At 40.9% G+C, this 12,354-nt stretch overlaps 1 long non-coding RNA gene across 1 annotated transcript; it reads left to right on the top strand.

Moving 5' to 3' along the window:
- The first annotated feature begins 4,145 nt into the window (after positions 1–4,145).
- Positions 4,146–5,521, top strand: LOC126337120 (uncharacterized). The gene is made up of 3 exons (XR_007565042.1): positions 4,146–4,189; positions 4,290–4,384; positions 5,279–5,521. It is a non-coding gene; the product is annotated as an uncharacterized LOC126337120 (long non-coding RNA).
- Positions 5,522–12,354: the final 6,833 nt, after the last annotated feature.

The raw sequence follows: 12,354 nt of genomic DNA, 5'->3' as shown, positions 1-12,354 counted from the left end.
ACAAACACACACACCCATGATGCCCGAGGGAGGACTCGAACCTCCGCCGGGACCAGCTGCACAGACCATGACTGTAGCGCCTTAGATCACTTTTTTTTCTTTTTTTTTTTTGTATTTTGTTCGTTGTTGATAGTTATGTTTGGTCGTTGCGGACGTCACAATGACATTCGTCAAAGTTCGTTTGTTGATCCTTGCACTCAGTTTTTTTATTACAGAGGCCAATCGGCTCTCTGACCGAACACGCTGAGCTACCGTGCCGGCTGACCGCTCGGCTAATCCCACGCGGCAATTATAAACCTGATCATTTTCTATTTAGAATATTTTTCAGTACATTCGATAATGCTCTTTATTATCAAAAAATCTTCGTCACAGTCTGCAGCTGGTCAGCACCAAAAGCAGAGAGGCGTCACTGATTTGTGGAATATATTTTGCAGGTTTCGTACGGAAGACATGTACTGCAGAATGTTTACGGTTTCATAAGAAAGTAAGGGGAATGGCGAGTGTGAGCTTCAAGAAACGAAATCGTTCGTCAAGAGAAATTTTAATTACAATATTTTAAAAAAGGTTTTGTGGCGAAGTATTTAGGAGTATCTCAGACCTCCAGCATACTTCTCCTGTAATGACGATGGAGCCAAATACGTTCTTTCTCTCACAGAGCCACATAAACTGCATTCTTCAGCCTCACCGTAAGCGGATGGAACGGGAAGAAAACCTAACACGTGGCACAATGATACTGGATGTAGATGAAGATGTGAGATGCACAGTGGCTTACAGAGTACAGGTTACTGCGTGCATATGGCTCAGCGTCTTGGTGTGTTGTTACAGTTCGTTTCCTGTCATACACTGGATTTAAGAGTTGAGCGCCGCTCACGTATGCCACCGCTGAAGTGTCGAAACAGTAAACACGGCTATAAACACAACGTCTATGGCGTATCTTAAGATAACACACATCTACATCTCATAAACCTTTGTTTCCTTCGAATTTCTTTCAGGTTTAATTTCTTGTGACTCTCTTGTTGCGCCATAATGCTTTAGATTACAGTGGCTGCTAGCGCTTATTAATGGTACTATAACATGTTATTACTCGTGATAAGAATTACATATTTGCGTACCTATAAGAAGAGTGTGTTGAAAGAGGAAACTGCTAAAACAATTCTTCAAAAGTGCCCTCTAAGTATAAACTCAGCTACTCAGTACACTACGTAGCGGCATACTCACCAGCAGATTCCAAAACACAGTATAAAGGCAAGTGCAAGTCTTAGGGATGTCAACATTAGCGTACGACACGAGTACATCAAGCAAATAATCCCTTGTGCTCCCAAAACCGTTTTCTTTAATATTTGTCCTTTCTTCTGTTTGTCCTTGTTTTACTGTTTATTCATTGGGCTTTGTGCTGTCGTTACTGACGAATCTTCAACTTCGCTGCATGCAGAGCCACTGCACTGAGCTGCAAGCGAGTCCAAAGCGTGCCTTTTTGCGTGTTCGTTGAATGCGCCGTCTACCGGCGTAAGACTCGCGCCTCTGTCGCCTCGCCTGTTCTTTGTATATGGGTCGACTGATAGTCGCTGAAGGTGTAGTGCCAGACTCCAGCCACTGCAGGCTTTTCGCGTGCGCCTCCACCGAGTTATCCATACTATAGACACGTATTCAAGAAATTGGCGCACCTGTGTCAAGTAAATTCTGAGGCCGAATTGTGATAGTAGTAATGAATAGCAAAAACCCGTTTTCGCAATTAGGTCCACAGAACCGGGTGATGCCGACCGATCGCCGTGTCACCTCCCGCCATGTGGTGTCATTCGGATGCTGTATGGAGGAACATAAGGCCAGCACACCGCGTCCGCGGCCGTTGTCAGGTTTCCAGACTTTGGAGCCGCTACTGCTCATTCAAGTAGCTGCGCAGACGGCATCACGACATTTCACAGTCCTCCCACCAAGGAAAAATTGCTGGCAGTGCCAGGCAGTCAACTCGGGTGCTCCCCAATGCAGTTACACGCACTGACAACTCAGCTACGGAGAAGGACAATAGTGCAGAATGTTGGTTGAAAAAGGAGTAAAGAGCTTATACTCTTATGTCCACCCCTGGTGGCTGAGTGGTCAGCGCGAGGGAATGTCATACCTAACGGCCCGGGTTCGATTCCCGGCTGGTCGGAGATTTTCCCGCTCAAGGACTGGATGTTGTGTTGTCCTTATCATCATTTCATCCCGCTCGACCTGCAACTAGAAAGACTTGCACCAGGCGAACGGTCTACCCGCTGGGAGGCCGTAGCCTCACGGCATTTCCATGTACTCTTATGTAGTTCATCTACATGTTGTGTGCACACAAGAGTCGATGTGGAAGTCGGCCGTCTGGTCTCGACCATTCACATTGTGATTGGAGAGGTGACCGCACATTCAGCAGAGTCCGAGCAGGCACACGGTAGGGGGTGTGGAGGAGGGCTTGCTAATTGTCTTGAGGTCCAATGTTAGGCGGGTTTGGATCTCTTTAGAGAAACAGCATCCATGGCGGCAGAGAAAACCAATGTGCACTCGACATGTCTTCCTTATCCAAAGTGCAAAGAAGTGACTATCAAGCATGTAGGTGCAGTCATCTACAAGTTGTGTTGTCACATTGGTACCAATGACATCTGTCGCCTGTATTCTGAGTCCGTCATCAGTTCATACATTGAAAGTCCGCTTTAAATAATAAAAGTATGAGTGAAAGTTATCTAAATAAATAAAAATAAGACAGAAGTACTGTTTCTGATTGTATGATGTGAGCTGTAATAATAACTGTCATAATGAAACTTGTGTTGTCGTAATGTGAAAGCAAAGCTGCATTGTAATAATAATTAATGGCTCCAAATGGCTGTGAGCACTATGGGACTTAACACCGGAAGTCATCAGTCACCTAGAACTTAGAACTACTTAAACCTAACTAACCTAAGGGCATTAGACACATCCATGCCCGAGGCAGGATTCGAACCTGCGACCCTAGCGGTCGCATGGTTTCAGACTGAAGCGCCTAGAACCGAACGGCCACACCTGCCGGTCAATAATAATTAATTGTCGAATTGTAAAGGGAAATCTTTCATACTATAAAAGTTAACAATCAGACTGCAAGAAATTTGAACAGTATAAACTGCCTGAATATTGAACTTTGATTTAAAACGTACGATAATTAGTTTTGAAAAACTTATCACAGATCCCTGAACTAAAAGTGACACACGACACAGAAAATCTAACTGTAGCTGAATGACATAAGTTTACCTTGATTGAATAAAAAAAAACATCGAAATATTTAGTCGTTACCTCTATTCTGCAGAAATATGGATAACGCGTTGCAGTACTGCTCTGTCTTGTGCGGCGCTATGCTAAAGCTGCAAATTACTATATCTACACAGAAGTGCTCTCGTGAGGTGCAATGAGTTCTCTGTTAGTTGCAAATCGAGGTATGCTTCTGGAAAATTGTAAGAGAAAGGTAAGTGAAATATGAAATATGGGCATAAATGACAACACTAAATTTTTTTGTATACTGTGAAAAACTGCTCAAGGCTGATTTTAAATTTAATGTACGTCTTAACATCCAAACAATACATTTTCCTATCCTTCAATTTCAGCAACTCTCAGTAGAATAATCAAGTTAGCCCAATGGCGCAGCAGTAACGAAAAAAAAAAAAAAAAAAACATCAATGTAATGTTTACCTATGACATTCCACTTTTGGTATACACTTAGTCCCATTAAACTTCCTCCGTCACAAATCATTTTCCGTTCCAATATTGAATTAAGAAACACATTGAAAAATGGAGATTTTACATTTGAAGCATAACATTAACATTGCTTCCTCACTCTTAACACAGCTTAACATTATCTGACCCTGCGCCTCTACGCATACCAAAGATAACGATCTAACTTCTGCGATACAGCTTAACAACATCGCTGCTTGCTCTCAGTCGATTCAGTTACCTTAATTATACATGACACCTATCAATATGCGGCTGGTGGAAGTGCCGGCCTCTTGTGAGGGGTGCAACAGGGAGGTGAAACTCATATAGGGATTTCCGGGAACACGACGTTGGTTTGGTCCCAGGCCACTTGGAGCACTGCAAGTTTAGCAATCTATAGTCTCGCGTTCCTATTGGATGACTTAGTCTTCCATAATTGTTTTGGTATCGTAGCAACGTGATCGTGATTTTTCGTTTAAATTGCAGTGTACGTATGTTGCTATTATTTTGCTTAATTTTTGGATGCATTCGTAATATTTGATGGTGTGATGATTCAGTATTTACTTTTTTACTTTTGTTTCATATAGAACACGAGGTTGTAACATCACATTACGTTCTGTGGACTCTTGTATATTTGTTCCTGCAAACAAATACAATTTCCGTTGCTCAGTTTACTTAAATCGTAAGTATATTTCCTATTTCTGTTCATATTTCCGTGTATTTCATGGAGAATCCCATGCTAGCCGCTTTTGACATAGTTGGTATTCAACTTTCCGAATCCTGTAATGGAATATAATTTGCCACGAAGTAATCTTAGTGACAGAATAAGTAACATTTATTGTGCCGTTTACTACATACCAAATATTGGACATGTTACAATTGATTCGTAATGCCTCGAGTGTGTTCTGTTTCCCGTTTACGACAGTGAATATTCTGTACAGTACACAACACTCTATCCAGGTAAAAAAATGTTTGTAGCTGTTGTGTCGACAAAGGTTGTGTTCTCACATAATAAGACATTTGTTTCGAAGTCACACACAGCACGTCCTTCAAGCAGTTGGACATTTTCACATATTATTGTGGCAATATCCAATACAGTAGAAATCTTCTCGCACTTTAATGCTCAACACAATGTAATACAGATTTACAGCTGTAACTGTTACTGATAATTTACAGTTGAATTTGATATCTATCATGGTATCTAGATGCTGAAATATACTGAAATGGTACAATAAGCAGTGTTTCTACTGTCTGATAGCACTGTTTAACGAAGTAGTGTTGAATATAGTGCAACTACGCTCACGCAGTTATAAATAGAGTGATGTGCATATCCGCAGTAGAAATGAGAATTTATTTTGTTTTGTTTTTTCACTATTTTCTAGCAATAACACATCAGATTACAAGCCATGATAACAGTTATCAATACTTCCGTACAGGATAGCTGCATTTAAACATAAGCTAATATGATTTTTGACAGTGAAATTAATTTCACATTGAGTTTTCTTTAACATTAATCAATGTAAACCGTACCTGATTTTTTTCTCGTACCTAATTTTTGGTTTGAATAACATTTCAGACACATGAGGATGGATCATACAGGAAGAGAAGAATCCAGTTTGAGATTGAAATACTCGTGCAAGTTTCCCGGATGCAGGAGTATTTCTAATGTAAAAACAAATTCCAAACACAAGAATAAACATTTCTATAAATTTCCAGCTGCATCACAAAGTGAGACTTTAAAGAAGTGGAAATTGATCTGTAATGTAGATGAAGGTGTCAACTGTAGTTATTATTATGTGTGTGAGGGTCATTTTATGAAGTAGATTTTGTGAACTTTACTAGACACAGGCTAATCCTGGTTTTATTCCAAAGCACATGGAATTGGTGTTGTATCACCCTCCCCCCCACCCATCTGTGTTACACTGGTGGTGGTGGTGGTGTTGGTGGCGGTGGTGGAGGCGGTTTCACCACATTGGGTGCAAATATAAGTATGCATGAGATAGGTCACAACGCAAAATCTACAGTAATACAACGAAGCAGTCCCACTTTACAGAGCACAGATGATGGTGAGTACAGCTTTTTATCCTCACCAGTTTATGATGTTGCAAGTAGTCCAGGTGTAATGGGATCTGGCGTTTCTAAATGCGATTTAACTCCAAGAAAACACAAAATGTATAAACTGAATAGAATTTCAGTTAATTGAAGGAGAGTTCAATGATGTGACTAAAACTTTTATTAATAGTCAGTTAAGAAATGCCAACATGCAGCCCACAGCAGTACGGTGGTCTATACAAGATAAGGCATTTGCCTTATCTATTTATAAGCGTAGTTCCCGGTTGTAGAAATGTTTGGCCACATACTTCTCCCTTCCATCTGTCAAGCTGTTCAAGGGAGTGCTTTCCCATATACCATTTGATACAGGACTTAATCCAGCTTTATTAAACTTTTTAGCAAGGGAAGTAAGTAATGTGCATGAAAATGACAAGTATTGTGCTCTACTTTTTGATGAAATGTCTCTGGATGATGGTATGTACTATGATGCACACAAACAGCTAATCTATTGGTATCACGACTTGGGTCATTTAGAACGTTCACCTGTAGCTGCTAGTCAGGTATTGGTTTTTATGCTGAAAGGCATTCACAGAACTTGGAAAGAAGTTCTAGAATATTACTTTACCGCAACCACTTTCCACTACACCCATTTGAAATCAATCATTGTTCACATCATAAGTGAACTACAGAATATTGGGTTCAAAGTGGTTTCTACTGTATGTGACCAGAATGCAACTAACCAAAAGGCCCTTAAGCAACTGTGTGAAGCAAATTTGTTGAAGCCCAGTATATTTCATTTTGTCGTCAATAATCAGCCAAATGTTACCATTTATGATGTACCACATCCGCTCAAAAACACTAGAAATGCTTTGATAGATAATAAAATTGAATTTGAACCTCACAAAGCAGCAAAGTATGAGTACATCAGTAGATTGTTCTTTTTGGATTAAAAAAACGATTCAAAACTCTACCCAAATTAAAAGTACAACACTTTAACTTTTCTGATTTCCATGTCAAAATGAAGGTAAAAGTTGCTGCTGCACAAATGTGCCATACTGCTGCAGCTTGCAATTGAAACATATGTTTCTACTCACACATTACCATCTGAAGCTATACACACAGCTGAGTTTCTGTAAAAGGTAGATAATCTCTTTGATTCACTCAACAGTAATGAGCAATATCCCAGGGATGGAAAACAATTTAGGTGTGCTTTATCAGAAAATTCGCCACATTTAGAAATGTGGTATAGCATATTGAAGGAAATAGGCAGCTGGCAAATAATAGATTTTAAAACGGGAAGAAACAAGGGTAATATGTTTAGCTTCACAAAAGCATCGCTCGTGCGTAACTCAGCTTGCCTTCTTCTCGCATGATATCCTGAGAGCGGTGGATGAAGTGCAACAAGCAGATTTCACATTCCTAGATTTCTGAAAATTGTTTGATGCGATTCGCCAATGCAGACTGTTAACGAAGGAACGAGGTAATGACTAGGCTCCCCGATATGTGAGTTGCTCGAAGACTTCTTAAGAAATAGAACCCAGGACGTAGTCCTCAATGGTGAGAATTCCTGGGAGACTAGGGTATCGTTGGAGTGTCCCCTGGAAGTATAGTAGGACCGCTATTTTGCTCATTATACGTAAATGATCTGGCAGACAGGGTGAGCAGCAATCTGTGGCTGTTTGCTGGTGGCGCTGCAGTAGGAAGGTATCGTCTTTGACCGAGTATAGGGGAATACGAGATGGCTTAGACAAAATTTCTAGGCTCTAAATGTAGAAAAATGTAAGCTAATGTAGATCAGTAGGGAAAACAATCCCTTAAAGCTCAGACACAGCATTAGTACTCTACTGTTTGACACAGTCATGATGAATACAAAACTAGGCACAATGTTGCGATGCGATATGAAATGGAACGAGCACGGAGGGAACACGCATTTTCCTACACCCTTGCTTTTGTCACCTACACATTCCTGGTTAGGCATTTTGTGTTTTCTGTCAATATCATTTTTAGACGTCTGTATTCTCTTACGTCTGATTTATTTGCTGCCATCTGATTTATCTGCTGCATTTATTCTCATGCGTCTTCTATCATTTTTTCTCTAATCCTTGAATTCCACAAACACCCTGCTAGAGCCTTCATATACTGTTAAGTCGAAAATCAAAAACTTACTGTCTTCCTAATCGTCCACAAACTTGAATCGCTGCTGCACCTATGCCAACTCGTCACACATTCTGTCCACATTCGCTCCCTCCATTTCGTATCCCAAGAAACCTACAGACTCGCTCTTCCTGGCCCAGGAAACCATCGTGACATCTACACATCTTTTTTTCCTTTGAGTCATCAATTTTGTTTTTGTGCGGCCCGCCATAAATTCCTTCCCTCGGCCAACCTCTTCATCTCAGAGGAGCACTTGCAACCTACGTCCTGAATTATTTGCTGGTTGTATTCCAATCTCTGTCTCCTTCTACAGTTTTTCTTCTCTACAGCTCCCTCCAGTAGCATGGAAGTCATTATCTGATGTCTTAACAGATTTCCTGGCATCCTGTCCCTTCTCCTTGTCAGTGTTTTCCGCACTTTCCTCTCCGATACTGCGCACAATCTCCTCATTCCTTACCTTATCAGTCCAGCTAACTTTCAACATTCGTCTGTTGCACAACATCTGAAATACTTCCATTCTCTTCTGTTTCGGATTTCCGTCAGTCCATATTTCACTATCATACAATGCTGTGCTCCAATCACACACATCCTATCAGCTATAAACCTAGTCCTCATTTCCTTATATCAAAGCTCCAAAAGCTCTTCCCAGCCTCATGAGTCACACTCGCTCTGTCCTGTACAAGCTTCCATTCATAACTCCACTTCCCAGTCCAGCATCATCGCCATCCATCCATCCTCCTACCACACAGCATTTACTAGCAGATGACTTCAAGGATGTTTCTGGAAGTATGATCATCGTTATCGACATCATCATCATCATCTTATCACCAGCCATATCATCGCCATCGATGTTTTATTGTAAATTATCAATACAAACAGTCTTAATCTTATTTTAGTTTGTAGCTAAAACATCATTTGGCTGAAGAGCACCAGCACAGCGGTGCACCGATCCGTATCCTACATCCCTTACGTGGGAGAATGAAATGGTCAATAAACAAAAAAGTCTTACACACACGTGAATAGAATATACCTGTAATATTCATATTTTTGAGGTTGCCTCTCTTTCTCTCTGCACGCGAGCGTGTGTGTGTGTGTGTGTGTGTGTGTGTGTGTGTGTGTGTGTGTGTGTGTGTGCGTGCGTGTGTAGGTGTTTGTAATAACAAAAAAGTAGCCATACATGCCTACTTGACTTCGGCATGTTTCCAAAGACGACAAGAAGTTCCTTGATTGTTTAGAAATACAAATATTTACTGAAGCCACTGTTTTCAATAACGAATATTACTATCGACAAGAACTGGTGCGTTATTTATCATGAGGAGACGGATAACGACCCTGTTTCGACTGACAAGTCCCTATCGTAGGTTTCGCATAGCAAAGTGTTTTTGGCCTAGCCTATGACGATGTTGACAAAAACAACAAGTATTGTAGCAAGAAGAAAGCTTATGCTGATAACTGTCATATGGCTAGGTAAAAGATTTCCGAGAAAACTCGCCCTGATTGCCTCAAGAGATATGCTACACACAGACTGCAGCACATTGAAAATTCGGGAGCGTTTCCATTCAAGCCGGCCGGCGGTTCTAGGCGCTACAGTCTGGAACAGCGCGACCGCTACGGTCGCAGGTTCGAATCCTGCCTCGGGCATGGATGTGTATGATGTCCTTAGGTTAGTTAGGTTTAAGTATTTCTACGTTCTAGGGGACTGATGACCTCAGAAGTGAAGTCCCATAGTGCTCAGAGACATTTGCACCGTTTTTCCATTCAAATTCCTGTGAGGTCGTCCTTATTGACGTTTTCCACAGTCTCTCTCAACGACTCCATGCTCATGTCTGGATAGCTTCTTCAAGTAGGTCATGGCGAATTTTCCGCCCTCTCTTTGTCAAGTCTAAGTTTGTGCTCCGCCTCTACTTATCTCAGTGTCGGCGAGAAGTATATGTTATTCCGTTTGCACTTATGCTTGTAAATCCCCTTAACAGTTCATAAGTATAAAACCCATTTATGGTCATCCCATATAAATCCTCTAAACTACTCATAAAAATTTAGAAGGCTGGACTTTGTTTGAAATACTTAGGATATCATGCAGCGCACTGTAGTGTCCTTGTGACGGAACAGATAACGTGCAATCTCCCATTGTCTATAACACAGATCTCACCGGCGTTGGAATCACGAAACTCCTCACTGGACTTGCATCAGCGAGTTAGTTAAAGCAAATGAATAAATCTGCTAACGTAAGCATTTGTACACAATGCGTAGGTTTTATGTGAGCATTTGCTTTGCCTTACGGCTGGATTTTTTAACACTACACATTTGTAAGCGTGTTGTGCTGATAGGCGTATGTAAAGAAGCGTTTATAGACGAATCGCAGCCTCGTATTTCGTTGGTAGAAGGTCCGTTTACAATGGAACACGAAGAGTAACTGTACATATTTTACCCGATATTTTGACAGTGTGGTCATTTTCCCCCCTTATGGGAGCTTTCAATGTATATTTTTGTTCTTTCCCCATATTTAACTCCTTGTTTTCGATTGAAAATGCAGTCAAGCGAAAGGTATTGAAATGTAATGTATCAAATATTCTCAAGCGTCTGTTCATCTTTGGCCATTGATGATTTTGAACTATAAAAATAACATTAAAAATGTAACCATCCACATGACTGGCTACGCATCACGGTGTGAAAAAGGCAGAGATTTAAAAAAATGATTGAAGTAACGGGGTCCCCAAAAAATTGTTGACCAGGAGCTTCTTCTCTAGAAACAGCATTTAGTGCTGTGGCATTATTAGCTGTTCCTGCAGCCAGTTAACGAAGAGAGACTGTGATAATGCTGATACAACTGTCAAAGAAAATTATCCATTTGTCAGAATAGTGTGATCTCCAGCCGTGGGACAGCTGGTATTTCCCTGAGTATTGTATCTTACTTTATGACTCAAAATTTCAGAATCGGTAGGCGCCAGTCTGGTGGAATATGAAAACCCGTGGTGTCGCTCAGTCTTAATATTGGTAACAATAAGGTCTCGTTCCTAGGTCCTTCTGCGATCATCTAGCCTTCTAGCGCGTCCGATACGGTTACTTTTCAGCATTGTGGTCGTATCATTGAACCCTAGTACCAAGCATGCATTCATTTCGCACATAAGAATGTCGGCAAAATGGAAAGCAAAAACTAGCGTTGTCGCTCGGCCAATACGGTAAGACAGTTCCAGTACATTGTCTATAGATAATGGTTGGAAATGGGCTACAGAGAGTCTAGAGATAAATCACCGAATACGTCTATTAGTGTGCTCTAGGCTCAGACAGTTCTCACGTCGTACAACCGCTTTCTTATTCCTTTAACTGTGCATTGTCTCGATCTATGTTGCATTTCTCCTGGTTTCTAATGCATATTTCTTAATTTCACATGATTTCAAAGGGTCACTAGAAACTACTGTCGTTAAGGAAAAGGTGTGAGCTTGACATAAAAATCTATCAATATTAAACAACTTTAAATGACAAGTAAAGTCTGTGTTTCCAGATATTCTGAGATATAACTAGCCAGTTACCACGTCTTCATAGAAGAACGGGACAATTCAGTAACGTAATGACGCCTAAGCTCAAACTAAACGTCTTGTCAAGTCACTTTAGCATCAAAAGTATTCGCAAATTTCAAATACGATGTTGCAACTGCCGTATGGTTTGCTATAGACACATGAACTTTTCTGTCGGACAGAGACTCGAAGCCCAATTTACTGCTTATCGAAAATTGCAGTGTCTGTATTTGACAGAGGCTGTATAGTTCGATGCAGATGTCCTTGAGACATGCATATACAGACACTCCACTAAAAGCCTTTCACGTCAAAGCAAGGCAAACTGATGAGAAAAGTAATGTTTCGCCTATTTGGAAATCGAACGAACAACGTGCTAACAGGTATGGGACGTAGACACGATGATGTATGGAAGTTCGGATCGTCACAGGTAGTCTAAGTGGTTAAGGCGACAATAGGGATAAGTAGGAAATCCAGGTTGGAGACCTTGTCCGGCAGAAATTTTCATTTATCTATAGTAAACCACAGAGCAGTTGTAACAACGCATTCGAAATTTGTGAATACATTTCTTAATTTAATACGGCATTAGATTGTCAGCAGTCTGTTCTTTCAGACATATACTACTGGCCATTGGAAATGCTACACCAAGAAGAAATACAGATGATAAAAGGGTTTTCATTGGACAAATATATTATACTAGAACTGACATGTGATTACATTTTCAGCGCGAACAAGAGGTGACGGAGACGTGTAACCAATGGCACCCCATACCATCACGCCGGGTGATACACCAGTATGGCGATGACCAATACACGCTTCCAATGTGCGTTCACCGCGATGTCGCCAAACACGGAAGCGACCACCATGATGCTGTAAACAAAACCTGGATTTATCCGAAAAAATGACATTTTGGCATTCGTGCACCCAGGTTCGT

Source organism: Schistocerca gregaria, chromosome 1 (genome assembly GCF_023897955.1).
Source record: "Schistocerca gregaria isolate iqSchGreg1 chromosome 1, iqSchGreg1.2, whole genome shotgun sequence".
NCBI lineage: Eukaryota > Metazoa > Arthropoda > Insecta > Orthoptera > Acrididae > Schistocerca > Schistocerca gregaria.
The sequence above is the reverse complement of the archived record's forward strand: the minus strand, read 5'-3'. Positions and strand labels throughout refer to the sequence as shown.